Here is a 13,688-nt window from a genome sequence, read left to right on the forward strand (position 1 = left end):
GAAAGCTCCCAGGGTGAGGCCACTGCTCAGTGACTCTTCTGAGACACCACTCCCTACTCTCGGATTCCAAGTCTTCTGCTCTGGCTTGGGTCTCACTCTCCAGTCTGAGGCTTCTACCTACCTTCTGCCTCATTCATGTAGAGTGATGCTTGGGTTAGCTTTCCGCCAAGCCACACATGACAGTGCTGCCCTTGGTAAGAGTTCTCTCAGGTGCCCTGGAACCCAGACATCTTCTGTCCCTACTTTTAGCCGATAAACTGAGTGGACAGCAGGGAGGGTCATGTGTACCCCTGCTTAGTATTATTCTCCCTATTGGGCCCCCCAGCTTTGACCACCTTTCCCATCCCCGTCCCATCCATGGCCTTATGCCCAGCCTTAGCATCACCAACACCACCACTTCCCACCACAAGGAAGGACTGGCACCTTGCAAGCACAGATTGAGTCTACTGTGTAGGCCTTTCTAGGAAAATGGTAAATAAATACGTAAACAGAAAGCAAGCAAGCATCTCTATGTAGAGTAAGAGAGTCGTGAATAATGCAATCACAAAACTGTCATTTAAAAAATGAAATAAAAACCAAACCCTTCACTTTGGATTCCCAGCTTGTTTTCCTATGTTTAAGCTTTCATGTATGCAAGAGCAGGGGAGACACTCCATCCATGAGGTTTACTTTGGAATCTTGTGTCAACTACACTTGCTGGAATGACCTGGGGAAGAGGCTCCCCTGAAGCACGCTGGATGATTAGAAAGGTTGGTCTGATATGAACACTTGCCTTGGATAAATGGGGAGATGTGCATCAGCAGAGGTCAGGATCTCTGGAATTCTTCTTGAAGCCCATCCACTTTGGGGCCTCCCTAGAGGAGAGATTAAACAATAACAGAGTCCATGCTATATATTAATAAAATGTTAAATCTCTTTAAATTCACCTCATGCCAGATCCCTTTCTGTGCAGAGATTGGTTGGTGTCATAAAGCAGTGGGCTTTGGAATGGGGGATACTTGGATTTGAGTTCTTACTCTGCTACACATTTATTAGCTGTGTGACCTTGGGAAAACGTTGAACCTCTCTGAGCCTCAGGTTTTTTCATCTGCAAAGTGAGATCATCATTTCACAGGGCTGTTATAGGGATTATCAATAATATATGCAAATATCCTGCTGCAAAACACAATACATAGAGCTCTTCCCCATCTTTCCCTGAAATGTCGTGAAAACCTTTTAACCAATTAAAGAAGGACAAACCCAAAGTGAGAAGGAACTTCTCTCATCTCATGGGGTGAGAGACACATAAGCTTCTAGTTCTTAACTGCCAGCCACCAGACCATATGTTGTGATGGCTGTTAACATATGTAGAAGCAGGCAGCCCAGATTCCTAAAATATTCTGAAAACCAGTAATAGCCTTGGTATCGTCCCCTGTTAAATATAAAACTTAAGTAATTCATTCTATTAAAAAGCCTGGGTCTTATTTTTATCGGGTGATGTGATGAGGCCCTGTTCTAAATGCGCCTCCTGGGCTGTCTCTATAGCAACTCCATTGTGCTCAGATAGCCATATATTTTTCCTGGAGGCTAATTAAGTTGACAACTGCTAGGGCTTCTTGGTTTACCAGATTTGCACTTGACCCCTCTCTTGGGGCTTAGGGACCCCTATGGATGTGAAGTGATAAAGAAAAGACTAACAGGTGGAGGAGGCCTCTCCGTGGACCCCTCTTTCAAATAGTTGTCCAGCAGCCTGTGGGGTTGTCAATCACTTTCTCTGGATGAGCCAAGAGTTAGTGGAGGTGAGTGGGAAAAATGTTAACGTTTGTCTCCTTCCACGACTGGGTCCTTGTCCCCGAGCGGGGTACCCTGCAGTCCAGGTCGGCCAAATTCTACCTGTACAGTGGTACTGCCTCTGTCCTGGCCAGGCAGGTTGCCTTCTGTGACGTCTGTTCATTATGTAATAAAGGTCGAATGCCTCCACTGTGACCACAGGGAGAACACACCAAGCTCGTGCAGACTGTGGGAAGCTGTGCTTTCTTTTTACACTTCTTACACTTGATTTCGAAAAGTATTTGCTTTTTTCTACAGATGATTTGGTAAAATACAGGAAATGATAAGGTAGAGAATAAAATAGCACCTGTGCTTAGCGTTATCCTTCTATTCTGGGCTTTCTTTGAGCTCTCCTGGCACAGGGGCCTGGCTGCTGCGCTTGGTCTGGCCCTCCCTCCTGCTCAGACAGGCACCTGGGCGGCGACACTGGTGTTTTAGGGGCAGAGTTTTCTCAGGGACCTTGATGGGCAGGAGACGGGCCTGTGCAGAGGAGAGGGACTAGGGAGGACCTCTGCTCGAGAGCTGAGCAAAGAGGGGTATTTAGGGCCCACGAAACCTTAAGCGGGAAGATTCAAGGGAAAAAAATTCTACTACAACAAAGATGTCCAAGGAGGATGAGGAATTATCTTGCTAGCTGGAGGAATTCATACTTTGTACTTTCCTGGTGAACTTCAACTCTCCCCAGGTCTCACCCGTATCAGTGGGAGCCCATTAGCATCTTAACTCAAATCTCCCTCGTTTCTGCCTTGACCAGCTCCTGTGGAACGTCTCCTTGCTCTAAGTTACTCCCGCGTGGTTTCTGGAGTCCCAGAGCACGTCTCGCCTGTGTTGGTGAGTGTGAGACTTCTCCTGCGTGGGACCACCGCTGGGAAGCTGCGTGGACCGCCCTGTTTCCCAGCTTCCTACTCCTCCTGGGCAGCAGACAGGTCCAGTGGTGCTCCCTATATGCAACTTTACTTTCTGTAATTTCAGTTACCTGTGGTCAAGTGCCGTCCAAATATACTAAATGAAAATTTTAGAAATAGTTCGTAAGTTTTAAACTGCACACCGTTCTAAATAGTATAATGAAATCTCATGCCATCCCACTCTGTCCCATCCAGGATGTGAATCATCCCATTGACAAGTGAATCCACAGTGTCAGCCCTTAGTCACTGAGTAGCCATCTTGGTGATTGAGTCAACTGTCGAGACGTCACAGCGCTCATGTTTAAATAATCTTTCTGTCGCTCAACAACAGCCTGAAAGCACAGGCATAGTGATGCTGGCAATTCAGACAGGCCAGAGAGCAGCCATAAAGTGCCTCTGTTACGTGAATAGGTGGAAGCTCTTGATTTAATAAAGAAAGAAAACATTTTAATGCTGAGATTGCTAAGATCTACAGTAAAGACAAATCTGTGAAATTCTAAAGAAGGAAAAAGAAATTTGTGCTAGTTTTGCTGCCACACTTCTGACTGCAAACGTGATAGTAGTGCATGACAAGTGCTTAGTTAGGACAGAAAAGGCAAACCATGTGTGGGTGGGAGACACAAGCGGAAAACGTGTTCTGACTGATGGCAGCGTGCTGTGCCGGAAAGCACTGAGCCTGTGCAAGACTTCTGCAGGGGACCCCCTGAACAAGTGACAGCAAACCATTTACTGCAGGTAAGGGATGGTCACACAGACTCAGGGATAGGTCTGGACTGAGAAATATAAAAATTAGTGAGAGGCTGTCTCTGCCGATGAAGAAGCAGCTGCCATAATTTTGGCAGAGTCTAAGTAAATTAGGGTTCAGTACTATCCGTGGATTCAGGCATCCACTGGGGGTCTTGGAATGCATCTCCCGTGGATAAAGGGGAACTACTCTGTTATGTTTCTCATGATAGCTCAGGACCTGAAGACCTTGAGGAGCCAAAGCTGCCTTGTGTTCTGTTTCAAAGCAAGGATGAATATTTTAGTCCCTTCCCATAGTGATGCTTGTTAAAGATATGTCTGACCAGTACTCTTTGTGCCCTGGTGATTTACTCATTCAGATTTTATTTTAGACTTTTGCCTGCAGAAGACTAAGTCTTTGCAATGAGTCAAGGCCATCAGGTTGGATTCCCTCTGCCTTCAGGATGGATTTTTTCGCAGGAGCTCCTCACTTCTAGGCAAATAGACTTCCTCTTGGGCAAGCCCATGGGCTGTCTAGTATGGGTGAATACTGACACAAGTTCAGAACAGAGAGCCTGTTGCACTCCCAGGAGTCCTTCCAGTGAACAGGAGGGGAGGCCCTGGACAATCAGCTTTGTGGCCTGGGCCTCCAAGGATTTGCAGAGTCTGCTGCTGGGAGGAGGCCATATTCTCCTCTCCACCCCAGAAATCATCTTCTTGGTTTAAAGTTCTTTGTGATCTATTTCTTCAACCTGATCCCCCAATCTGGCTGTCTCAGTGTGACTTCCTGTCTCCCAGCTGTCTTCTCTTTCTGTCTCGCTCGCTCTCTCCTCTCCCCACCCTCTCCCCTTCCTCCCCTCACTGTTCTCCAGCCACGGAGACACACCTAGAGGGTTAGCTAACTGCCAAGGAAGCAGCATCTCGGGTTTGGCTGATCACCATGGCCACACATCTCAGCTGAATTTGCAAAGGGGCGGAGGAGTCAGATAACTTTCTGGAGTCTAAGAACATAAGAGACTTTGGCTCTGCTCAGAGTTTTGCAGTTTCTCAGATTTGCCTTTCATGATCATCATCTAATAATACCTACTGCGTGCTGAGGCAGTCATGCACCCTGCCAGCCACCATGCAGAGTTATGTAAAAGACTCAGCCCTAATGGCAGGCTCCCCAGTGTGGCATGACAGGCCCTCCGTGTCCTGACCTCTGCCATCCTCTCCAGCTTCATCCACAGCCTCTCCCTCTCGGGAAATGTTTGCTTCAGCAAGCTCACGTGGTCTGCCGTTCTCAGGCAGGCTCTGGGCTGCTTCTGCCTTCGCGTCTCTGCTTTGTCCTCTCATTGCCTGGTGAATTGCTTCCCATCTTTAAAGACTCAGCTTAAATGTCACCTCCGGAAGCAATCTCTGTCAACCTTCCAGCTATCTCTAAGCTGGATCTGGTGTCCCTGTCTTCCCTCCTCACCTTACCTCATTAATGTTCTGTGCATATCTCTATCACTACCCTTAGCAGGTTAGAGGATAATAATCTGATTCAGTTGTCATTCTGAGAGCAAAATCTTTGAGGCAGTAGTGGTGTCTTATTCATTTCTGTATGTTCAAAACCTAGCACAGCTCCTGCCACAGAATAAGGTATATGGGATGTTTCAGTAGGCCCTGGCTGGTTAGCTCAGTCAGCTAAGAGCCTCATCCTGAAATGACAAGGTTGTGAGTTCTATCCCATGGTCAGGGCACACATGGGAAGCAACCAATGAATACACGACTAAGTGGAACAACAAATGGATGCTTCCTTTCCTCCTTTTCCTTCTCTCTGTCTCTATCAATGAATAAAAAGAAAAAAAATTAAGCCCTGGCCGGATAGCTCAGTTGGTTCGAACATCATCCTGGAGCACGGAGGTTGCCAGTTCAATTCCCCGGTCAGGGCACATACAGGAGCAGCTCCATGTTCCTGTCTCTCTCTCCCTGCCTCTCAAAAAAAAGAAAAGAAAAAAAGTTTGAGTAAATGTAAATGTATGGATTTCATTAGATAAGTGATTCTTAAATAAGAGCCAAACCCTCTGTTAAGGTGTGATCAGAATTTTGGTGGGGGTGGACATATTAATTTAAAAAAAAACAAACCCTCTTTTATATAATATTATAATTTGCATTTTTGTCATTCAAAAAATAGCTGCATTGGTGACTTCTGTTTCCACCACACTGGAGAAACTTGTACTGGATCCGTACTCCCATAACTAACAACAACAACTTGTACTGGATCCGTACTCCCATAACTAACAACAACAACTTGTACTGGATCCGTACTCCCATAACTAACAACAACAAAACTGGACAATTAGATAGAATGACTTGCTTTAGATACTGGGTACCAGGCAGCACTGTGACCTCTGAGAGGAAGGAAACAAATGAAGTGGACCCTGTGATCCTTTCCTGGATGCGCTTCCAGAACACAGAGCAAGAAAGGAGGACTCAAGTGGTGGCCAAAGGTCACAAGCAGTTAAGGACACAAAGTTTGGGGAGACAAAGGCAGCCAGAATTTGTAGAATCGAGTACCAAAGAGGAGGGTATATGTAAAAAAAGAGCCCCCAAAACCTGTAAGTTTGTCCTCAAGTCAGTTATTGAATACTAACCACACCACACAGGGCGACACTTCACAACACCAGGAAAACCGCAGCCCGGGACCTGGGAGTTGAACAATTCGCAGAACTCACACAGGTTGGTTTGGGTTCAGACTGGTCAGAGTGGAGAAAATGAGACTTTCTCAGTACAGGACGAGTAGCAGCAACCACTAGAGAGTGACGCCTTAGGAACGGCAATATGGAAGGCCCAGAGTAAGGCTCCGCCCCTCTCCCTCTCAGCTTTAAGACTTCCACTTCCCACCCAATAACAGGAAGTAGTTTTACCTGTCTGCTTGAAACAACTGAAAAACTGGAAAATATATATCAAACAAATTTTTGAGACATTAGACATCAGGCAACCAAAGACAGTGATTCCTGAGAAATGAAAAATTAACAAAGTAAATCATACAACTGCCTTAGCTTCTTGTCTTAAGAGAGTTTTCAGTTTTGACATAGGAAGCAGAAATTTAGGTAAGGACCTTGAATTTAGTATGAGGCTGACAAGGGGAAACTCAAGTCTTGTCGGGTCAAGTTGTCAGGTCGGAGCACCAGAGAAGAGAGAGCTGCCCAGAGAGAGAACTCAGAGATGTGCAGGGGGACGACCTCCTTGAGTGGTGAGCAGAGTCTGTGTCAGCACATATGTGAGCCGCCTGAGGCTGGGGAAGGAATTACCCAAACAATTAGAGAGAACAGTACTCACCCAGGACTGGAAACAGTGACTGTTGCCACCGCACATACCGAAAAATATAATAATTCATAGACATTAGGTTGAATACTCAGAAGGGTCTTGCTTTAAGAGTGGGGAATAATTATCTTCAGATCAAATGCTGCTTTGGTCCCATCTAACAAATATTAAAAGAAGAACCCAAAAGTCTTAGTCTGTTTGCAGCCGTGGCCAGTTGTCTCAGCAGTAGAGCATTGGCCCAGCGTGTGGAAGTCCCAGGTTTGATTCCTCGTCAGGGTACACAGGAGAAGTGCCCATCTGCTTCTCCACCCTTCTCCCTCTCCTTTCTCTGTATCTCTCTCTTCCCCTCCCACAGCCCGGGGTTCCATTGAAGCAAAGTTGGCCCTGGCACTGAGGATGGCTCCATGGCCTCCACCTCAGGCGCTAGAATGGCTCCAATTGCAGCAGAGCAACACCCCAGATGGGCAGAGCATCGCCCCCTGGTGGGCATGCTGGATGGACCCGGTCAGACACATATGGGAGTCTGTCTCTCTGCCTCCCTGCTTCTCGCTTCAGAGAAATGCAAAATAAATAATAATAATAATAATTAATAAATAAATAATTTTTTAAAAGTCACTGAGGGTAAAAACTCAAGAATATTCATGGCCTTGACCAGGTAGCTCATTGTTTAGAGTGTCATCCCTACATGCTGAGGTTGCAGGTTTGATCTCCTGTCAGGGCACAAACAACAATTAACCATTTCTCTTTCTGTCTGTTCACAGCCTTCAGGTAAGCCAAAATGGGTACTTTTGGCTTACCTGGAGGCTGTGAATAGACAGAAATACATCCAGGGGTTATGGAGGAAGAAACAGTCCGATGTGATGTGCTTCTTTCTCAGGATAAGCTGCTGGCAGTGCTTCCAGTTCTCTGTGCTCCTCAAGGCCTTCACCCCACATTCCTGATATAGCATGAAGGCTGGGATAGAAGGCCAAGCAAGGTTAGGTCATACATCAGATTCTTGTGCACCATGGTGGCCACAAACACCCTGTTCCTAAGAGTGTGGTCTATGGCAAGCCTGTCCATCATGATGTTAACCAGTTAAAGTTTGCTGGAAGCCTTCATTCTGTTGCCAAGGAACGAGCTGGATGCCACAGTGGGGTCCTGAGAGGCCTGAATTTCTATGGGGTTGGTGAAGATTCTTTGAGGTCATCCTCATTGATCCATAAGGTTGTCAGAAGGAATCCTGACACCTAATGGATCACTAAACAGCTCCACAAGCACAGAGAGATATGAGGCTAGACATCTGCAGACCACAAGAGCCATGGCCTTGGAAAGGGCCACAAGTCCCACCACACTATTGGTGGTTCTCACCCTGCGGCATGGAGAAGGCACAATCCTCTCCAGCTCCACCATTACCACTAATATAAGCAATGCTTGTAACATTCTTACCTAATAAACAATTTAGGACATTCAGAAAAAAAAAAAATCAATTAATGACAGTATGAATAAATGAAATAATAAATGGATGTTTCTCTCTCTCTTCTTTCCTCTCTCTAAAAAATCAATAAAAAAAATACTCATAAAAATACAAAAACATTCAGACAGCAATAGGGCAAAATTTAAATGATTGATATACAATAAAAAATTACCAGTAATACAGAAAAGAAAAAGAATATGAATCATGTTAAGGAGAAAAACTTAAAAAGTTGAAACCACCCTGGAAACTGACATGGATGTTAGACTCATAAAACAAGGACATTAAAGCAGTTATTATAATTGTATTTTATACCTTCAAAAAGCTATAGGAAATATCAGTCCTGTTAAGTAGAGACATAAAGGCTATTGAACTTCTAGCGATGAAAACCACACTGCTTGAGAGGCAAAGTACACTAGATAGTATTAGTAACAGATTAGACATTGCAGAAGAAAAGATGAATAAAACTGAAGACATAACAATGGAAACTATATAAAATGAATCGCAGAGAGATAAAATAATTATTTTTAAAAAGGCATCATTCAAGCAACCTAAGATATGTATAATTGGAGTCTCTAATTAAGGGGAAGAGACAAAAAAATATTTTTGAGAAAAAAATGACTAAAATTATTCCAAATTTGAGGAAAACTATAAAGTCACAAACCCAAGAAGCTCAATAAACCCCAATATAAAGAAAACTACAGGCCCTGGCTGGTTGGCTCAGTGGTAGAGCGTCTGCCTGGTGTGCAGGAGTCCCGGGTTTGCTTCCCGGCCAGGGCACACAGGAGAAGCGCCCATCTGCTTCTCCAGCCCTCCCCCTCTCCTTCCTCTCTGTCTCTCTCTTCCCCTCCCGCAGCCAAGGCTCCATTGGAGCAAAGTTGGCCCCGGGCACTGAGGATGGCTCTATGGACTCTGCCTCAGGTGCTAGAATGGCTCTGGTCACAACAGAGCAACGCCCCAGATGGGCAGAGCATCACCCCCTGGTGGGCATGCTGGGTGGATCCTGGTTGGGCGCATGTGGGAGTCTATCTTACTGCCTCCCCGTTTCCAACTTCAGAAAAATACAAAAAAAAAAAAAAAAAAGAAAAGAAAAAAAAAAAGAAAACTACAAAGAATATTAATCAAATTACTGGAAAACAGTAGCAAATAGAAAATCTTGAAATCAGCCAAAGAATTGCCCATTGGATACTGAAAATATCAGGGGAAACACTTTATAAAGTATATGATTACCTATCCACTGTGCTGTAAATCTGAAACCAGTACAAAATAATATTGAATATAAATTATAATTTCAAAATTGAAAATATATTAAAAAAAATAAAGACCACAACAAGAGGGGGTGAAAGGTAGCCAAAGGGGAAAGAAAGCACAAATGCACAAAGAAAGGTAAGAATGCCAGCAGATTTTTTTTTTTGTAGAAAATATTGCAAATGAGAGGACAGTGAACCAATATCTTTAAAATACTGAAAGAAAACACTATCAATCTAGAATTCTATAGTCAGTAAATATACAATTTTTTAGAATAAAAGGCAAAATAATATCATTTTCAGTCAACAAAAGCTGAAAGAATTTTTTTTCCAACAGACTCACACTACAAGAAATGTTAAAGTAAATCTCTGAGGAAAAAAGAAAAATGATACCATATGGAAGTATGAATCTTCCTACAGAATTGCAGAGTGCTGGAAATGGCGAATATGTTGGTAAATAGATGATTTTTAACTTATTTAAATCTCTTTAAAAGATAATTGACTGATTACACACAATAACAATGTAGTGTAGGGTTTATGACAATATATGCAGAAATAAAATGTGTGACAACACAACTAAAGAGTAGGAGAGAAATATTGCCAAGTTCTTTTGCTATACATGAGGTAGGATAACATCACTGGAAGGCAGAGTATATTAAGTTAAAAAAATGTAGTCTATAAACCTTAAAGTAACCACTAAAAGAAGAAAATCAAAGAGTTATAACTAACAAGCTAACAAATGAGTTGACAAATGCTTGAGAGAATCCTGAAAAGCACACTGAGTTAGCTCAAAAGAAGGAAGAAAAAGCAAAAATATAGCAAAGCAAACAAGTAGCAGGATACTAGATTTAACCTGTGTTTAATGTGATTATTAAATACGAATAGTCTAAATATGTCCATTAACAGAGAGAAATTGTCATACTGGATAAAAAAGCATGGCTCAATGTGTCCTGCCTGGAAAAAAACCACTGCAAATATAAAAATACAAGTACTATAAAAATAAATCAATACTCAAATGCCTATATTGATATCAGAAAAAATAAATTTCACATCAAAGAATAGTATAAACAATGAAAGCATTTATTTCATAATGGAAAAGGAACAATTAATTAAGAGGACATATCAATCATAAATAATTATGTACCTGGAATTAGAATTTCAGAAAACATGAATCAAAAATCGATATGACTACAAGTAAAAATAGACAAATCTATAATTACAGTCAGAGATTTCAATACCCTATCTCAACAGTTCATGAAACAAGTAGACTGAAAGTCAGTAAGTCAGGAGAAGACCTGAACAACACTATCAATCAGCCTGACCTAGTTGACATTTATAAAACTATCCATCCAAAGATAGCAGACTTCCCATTATTTTCAATGACACATGGTACATTTACCAAGATAGATTATATTGTGGGCTAGAAAACAAACCTTAATGGGATTTGAGTCATATAAAGTATATTCTCTTTCCTTGAAGTGGGATCTGGTAGTGCGTTCCTTAGTCCTCCACCCGCAGTGACTTGATGAACTTGACTATCCTTGCCTATGCTTGCCTTGACTATCTTTGCCTTTACTATCTCTGGCCTGCTCTTATACATAAATGTGCTCAGCATAGATTTCCTCTTGAAAGCCACCACCTTTCCTACAGAGCCCCAAAATGTATTCTGAGCTTTAGTTACTGGATGTTTGGCAAGGGAGACAGAAGTCCTGGGTGTACTAGCGTTAGTTCTGTTGTAAGTAGGATGTGAAGGTATGCAGAAGAGCAGGGTGCTACCAGCTTTCATTCTTTTTACCCCCTAATGCCGGGGGACCAAACTGCTGGAGGAGAATCAAAGCTGTGGAAGTCCAATTCTCAGAACCATTTTAGAGCACATTTATCTGGAATGGACTGCCTTCCTCTCTCCAATGTCATTGCTGTGGCTGTACATATTGCATATTGACTAAGAGACTTTAATGTGCTCTTCTTAGTGCCAGGTGGTTTGGATTACAGGGGAGATGTTTTTTCTCTGTCTTTGGTCAAAGGCAGGTCCAGACTCCAACATCTCTTGCCTTAAATTCACTCTTAATCCCCTTTTTAAGTGACAGAAGGGGAGATAGTGAGATAGACTCCTGCATGTGCTCCCACTGAGATCCACCCAGTAACCCCCATTTGAGGCTGGTGCTCAAATCAACTGAGCTATTTTTAGTGCCTGAGGCTGACATACTCAGACCAACTAAGCTATCCTCAGTGCCCAGGGATATGCTTGAACCAATCGAGCAACTGGCTGTGAGAGGGGAAAAGAAAGAGAAGGGGAGAGGGATGGGGAGAGAAGTAGATAGCTGCTTCTCTTGTGTGACCTGACCGGGCATCAAACCTGAAACATCCACATGCTGGGCGGACACTCTATCCACTGAGCCACTGGCCAAGGTTCACTCTTAATCTCTTAATCTTTACACTCTGTATTTTGCACTTTGATGGAAAGCTAAAACAAAATAAAACAAAAAAAAAAATGCATGTTCTCTGACCATATAATTAGAAATCTATAACAGGAAAATATATGGGTAACTTCCAAATGTTTGAAAACTAAATGACCCATTTCTAAATAATCAAAGTGTAAAAGAGTAAATCCAAAGGGAAATTAAAAAGTGCTTTGAACTAATGAAAATCCAAAAGACCCACGTAATCAATAAAATTTTTTAGAAAGAACAAAATTGAAGGACTTCTTGATTTTGAGACTTACCCAAGATACTGAAAGGAAAGAAGGCTACAGGGAAGAAGGCGGTGCCCGCCCTGCTGTCGTGAAGAAGTAGGAGGCGAAGAGGGTGGTAGATCCCCTGACTGAGGAAAGGCCCAAGAGGTCTGGCATTGGACAGGACGTCCAGCTCAAAAGGGACCAGCTGCTTTGTCAGATGGCCCCACTGCATTCAGCTGCAGCAGCAATGGGCTGTTCTGTGTAAGCCTCTGAAAGTGCCTCCTGACATTAACCAGGTCACCCAGGCCTTGGACCGCCAAACAGCTCCTCAACTGCGTAAGCTGGCCCACAAGCACAGACCAGAGACAAAGCAAGAGAAGAAGCAGAGAGACTGTTGGCCCAGGCTGAGAAAACAGCTGCCGGCAAAGGGGATGTGCCCACCAAGAGGCCATCTGTCCTTCGAGCAGGTGCTAATACTGTCACCACCCTGGTGGAGAACAAGGAGGCACAGCTGGTGGTGACTGCACATGGTCTGGTTCCCATTGAGCTGGTCGTCTTCTTGCCTGCCCTGTGCTGGAGATGGGGGTTCCCTACTGCACTATCCAGGGGAAGGCTGGCTGGGGCAGCTAGTGCACAGGGAGACCTGCACCACCGTCACCTTCACACTGATTAACTCGGAAGACAAGGAGCTCTAGCTAAGCTAATGGAAGCACTCTGGATCAATGATAGAGACAGGTAAGGTGAGATCTGCCTCAACTGCAGAGGCAACATCCTGGGTTCAAGGATGATGCCTTGTATTGCCAAGCTGGATGGGCAAAGGCTAAAGAACTGACCACCAAATTGGGCTAAGTGTACACTGTTGAGTTTTCTGTACATAAAAGTAATAAAACCTCTCCTTTACCAAAAACTTACTATCTTGATAACAAGATGAGATTTTTATTAAGGTTTTTTCCTAGATATATTGCATCATAAAGATAGACATATAAATCAATAGGATAGAATTGAAAGTCTAGAAATAAATTTATATATTTATGGCCAGTTAAATTTAGACAAAATTGTCAAAGAAATTCAATGGTGGTGAGGGGATCATCTTTTCAACAGATGTTTCTGAGACAATTTGATGTTCACATGTGAGAACATAGATTTAGACTTTTACCTCACATCATACACAAAAATTAACTTTAAAGAGTTGATTAACTGAAATCCATCAAAAGTAAAACTTTGTGTTTAAAAAGACACCATTAAGAAACTAAAAGTAGCCACAGACTGGGAGGAAATATTTACAAATCATATATCTGATAAATGACTTATACCCAGAATATATTAAAAACTTTTACAAAGGTCAGAGACAACCCAATAAGAATACAAATAACCCAATTTTAAAAAAACCAGCAAAATTTCTATAATAAAAAAATAGGCAAATGATATTGGTAGACATGTTACTGAAGAAGATATAGGAATAGCCAAGAAGCAAATGAAAACATGTTCAAGATTATTATTTATGAGAAAAATGCAAATTAAAACTCATTCACATCTGCCAGGATAACACTACAATGAAAAGGACAATAAAATAACAAAGGTTTGTG

The 13,688-nt window shown here is 42.9% G+C and overlaps 2 pseudogenes; both read left to right on the top strand.

Moving 5' to 3' along the window:
* The first annotated feature begins 1,791 nt into the window (after nt 1–1,791).
* Nucleotides 1,792–8,129, top strand: LOC136391494 (large ribosomal subunit protein eL15-like; annotated as a pseudogene).
* Nucleotides 8,130–9,832: 1,703 nt separating this feature from the next.
* On the top strand, nt 9,833–12,951 carry LOC136391495 (large ribosomal subunit protein eL8 pseudogene; annotated as a pseudogene).
* The last annotated feature ends 737 nt before the right edge of the window (nt 12,952–13,688 follow it).

The sequence above is a fragment of the Saccopteryx leptura genome, chromosome 2, assembly GCF_036850995.1.
Source record: "Saccopteryx leptura isolate mSacLep1 chromosome 2, mSacLep1_pri_phased_curated, whole genome shotgun sequence".
Taxonomy (NCBI): domain Eukaryota; kingdom Metazoa; phylum Chordata; class Mammalia; order Chiroptera; family Emballonuridae; genus Saccopteryx; species Saccopteryx leptura.